At 50.7% G+C, this 3,581-nt stretch overlaps 1 protein-coding gene across 1 annotated transcript in view; it reads right to left on the bottom strand.

The window, feature by feature from the left end:
• The window catches only part of LOC122550983 (rho-related GTP-binding protein RhoG-like), a 7,913-nt gene extending 5,196 nt beyond the window's left edge, over nt 1–2,717 (bottom strand). Inside the window, exon 1 of the mRNA XM_043692566.1 lies at nt 2,657–2,717. The gene's annotated coding sequence lies outside the window, so the exon portion shown is untranslated. The remainder of the gene's footprint in view (nt 1–2,656) is intronic.
• Nucleotides 2,718–3,581: the final 864 nt, after the last annotated feature.

Genomic DNA, 3,581 nt, shown 5'->3' with positions numbered 1-3,581 from the left:
TCTGTTTCCATGCTGTACATCTCTATGACTCTAAAATTCCACTGAACCGTGTTTCCCCTCCAGCTTGACCCACAATCCCATGCGGCATTATGTGTTGCTCTCTCTGCCCTGGTTTGAGATTCCTTTTGATTATTAAAGGGTTACAGAGTGATGTTTCTGCTTAGAACTCTGCAATCATTCAGCACAAAACAGACCTAGGCACCGTGCCCACACACACAGTTGGTTCCTAACGGCCTGGGAAGCAATCACATTGTGCACAGCAAGTACAGTAGCAGCACCTTGCTCTGGTGTGACTCATTAACTCTGGCCGTTCCAGTCACATTGCAACAAGTGTGCATACAGACTCCGTCACCACCTCGACTCTGTCTCAAACGGAGCACAGCTTTGGAAGTGACTCTAGGGGAATGGCCAACTCACTCTCACTGTGTCGGCTGGGTGAAGAGAGGGGGGGAATCCCAGAAACCCAGCCCACGGGCAGAGAAGACAATACTGAGCTGGGGCAGAGTTCCACGGGGACAGAAGAGGCCATTCAGTCCCTCAAACCTGTTCTACTATTCAATGTAATCAGAGCTGATCTGAATTTTAACTGTGGTTTCTAGGCTGGCAGATGAGCATGGAGCTCCGAGTAACACAAATAGCGAGAGACACAGGAGCAGAATTGGGCCATTTGGCCCATCAACTCTGCTCCATTATTCAAGCACGGCTGATTTGTTGCTCAACTCCATTCTCCTGCCTCATCCCTGTACCTTGATCTCCTTCCTAATCAAAAACCTCTCTCTGTCTTACACACCCGCAAAGACTTGGCCCCCACAGCCTCCTACAGCAAGGAGTCCCACAGATTCCCCACCCTCTGGCTGAAGAAACCCCTCCTCATCTCAGTTCCAAAGGGTGGTCCCTTCACCCTGAGGCTGTGCCCTTGTGTCCTAGTCTCTCCTCCTGATGGAAACATCTTCTCCACATCCACTCTACCCAGGTCTCTCAGGATTCTGGAAGTTTCAATCAGACCCCCCCCCCCCCCCCCCCCCCCGTCCACCCCCATTGCCTCCAGACCCAGCGACCTTGATTGCTCCTGAGACAATGAACCCTTCATCCCCGGGATTATGGTTGTGAACCTCCTCTGGCTCCCCCCCCCCCAACACCAGCACATCCTTCCTTAGACACCGGGCCCAACACTGATCACAACATTCCACACAAAAACAGAAACTGCTGGAAAAACCCAGTTGGCAGACTTAAAGTTTCAGGACCCGTGACCCTTGTTCCTTGGGGGGGGGGGGGAGAGAGCGAGATTCCCACCCCCATGTGAGGAGATGCTTCCTGACTCCCCTCCAAAATGGCCTTGTTGTGACCCATCCATCAGAAGAAATAGATTCTCACCATCGATCCAGTCAAACTCTTTAATCATCTTAATCTTTGATCATTTTAAACCTCCTGATAAAATCATCCCAGAATTTTCTGTACGCGAGGGGAAGGAAAGCTGGTTCAGAGAGATCTGTCCTCAGAAGTTTACCGTTTTAGTCTTGGGATCGTTCTGCACCCTCCCCAAGGCTGCTATCTCCTGGTGAGGAGTGAGCCCAGTCAGTCACTCAGTCAGGGGCCTACACCCAGACCCTCACACATACGGCAAGGCCAGCTGCAGTCCCTGGTGAATTTTACATCCAAGACAATGGACAATATTCCAGAAACCCTTTTCGTTATTTTAACAGCAAATGACTGCAGTGAAACCTGCTTCACTAGGGGACTGCCTCAGGGACTCACTGTGAAACAGTAGGCCCACCCTCAGCACAAAGGGAGTTCTGTCAGCACCAGCCTGTCCCAACAGGAACCACCTCAAACTCCGACCTTCAGTCTGTAGACCTGCTGCAGCGCTGAGGGAGTGGGCACCGTCGGAGGGTCAGTGCCGAGGGAGTGCCAGTGCCAAGGGAGCGCTGCACCGTCGGAGGGTCAGTGCCGAGGGAGCGCCGCACCGTCGGAGGGTCAGTGCCGAGGGAGCGCCGCACCGTCGGATGGTAGGCGTTCTAATGAAACATTAAAATGAGAGCCAGTCTGGCCTCTGAGGCAGGTGTAACAGATCCCACAGCCAATATTTCCAAGTGTTGTTGAACATTCCCTAAACGCTGGTTACTGGGTCACCACAACAATGCTGACTGTGGGATCGAGGTGTGCACCAACCAGCTACCACTCTTCCCACATGACATCAGTGACATCACACCAAAAATCCCTCGCTCTCTGGCAAGGTTTCCCAGAACTCGGGAGGCGGTGGGAATTGCTGGTAAAGGTCTGGGTCATACCTCAGCTTCCCGGTTCTGGCGTTTTCACGTGTGAACAAACCACCGCGGGCAAACCGAAGAAAGCAGTGTTCCTTGTTTTGGGTGTTTGTTTGTTTGTGGTTTTGTTTGACTCCTGTTGATACGGAGCCAAACCTGGGTGTAAACTGGGTGTCAGGAACCCTGGAAGCTAAATGGTAAGAAATGCGAAACCTGAGAGCACAGGGAGTGGCTGCGCTGAACTGCCGAAGCAGTAAAGAGGGACATAAGAACATAATCTCACAAGAAACAAAAGCAGCAGTGCACCATTCGGCCCATCAAGTCTGTTCCCCCATTCAATACAGTCTCAGCCAAGCCATGTAATGAGAGTCAGAGGTGTTTAGAATCCTTACACTATGCAACTTGTGGTCTTAAACAGAATTCCCAGTAGATACACAAGCCACTGACAGAAACAGAAAATCTCAGCAGGTCTGGCAGCATCTGTGGACAGAAAGCAGACCTAACGTTTCGGGTCAAGTAACCTTTCCTCAGAACAATCGGAGGCCATTTGGCCCAACTGCTTTATGGTGCCCCACGTCACACCAGCCTCCTCCCATTCCCACTTCCCCTCACCATATTCACCTACTCCTCCCATCCCTTTTCCCTCGTATGGTTACCGAGCTCAAGATAAATCTATTTAAGATTGAGTTTTAATTAAGAATGTCGTAGGAATAGTTACACTGAGAAACAGTGATTGTAATAAAATTGAATCCCATGTTTAGTCTGAAATAGACATCCTCAAGTTCAAAACAGATTCTTAAACTGAAATAAAGTCAATTGCATCAGTCTGAGGGGGAACTGACTCATGTTCAGAATAAAGGAAGAAGCTTATTAGATTGCAAAAAAACAGTTACAGCTCTGAAGAGGCCAGAGAGCATCTGGGGAGCTAGCACACAGGGACAGCAGGGAATCAGGAAGGGGGAATAGAATGGTGGCCCTTACTTTAGGGGGGTTGGAGTATCAGAGTAGGGAAGTCTTACTGCAACTGTAGATGGTGCTGGTGGCTTGGCAGCACTGCTGCCTCACAGCGCTAGGGACCCAGGTTCGATTCCATCCTCGGGTGACTGTGTGTGGAGTTTGCACATTCTCCCTGTGTCTGCGTGGGTTTCCTCCCACGGCCCAGGTGAATTGACCATGGGAAATTGCCCATAGTCTTTGGGGATGTGTTGGTTAGGTGCATTAGTCAGAGGTAACTGTAGAGTAATGGAGCAGGGGAACGGGTCTGGGTGGGTTACTCTTTGGAGGGTCAGTGTGGACTGTGTTGGACACACCAGAGGA

This window comes from Chiloscyllium plagiosum, chromosome 6 (assembly GCF_004010195.1).
Source record: "Chiloscyllium plagiosum isolate BGI_BamShark_2017 chromosome 6, ASM401019v2, whole genome shotgun sequence".
Taxonomy (NCBI): Eukaryota; Metazoa; Chordata; class Chondrichthyes; order Orectolobiformes; family Hemiscylliidae; genus Chiloscyllium; species Chiloscyllium plagiosum.
Note: the sequence above shows the minus strand (reverse complement) of the source record. Positions and strands in the feature narration are given on the sequence as shown.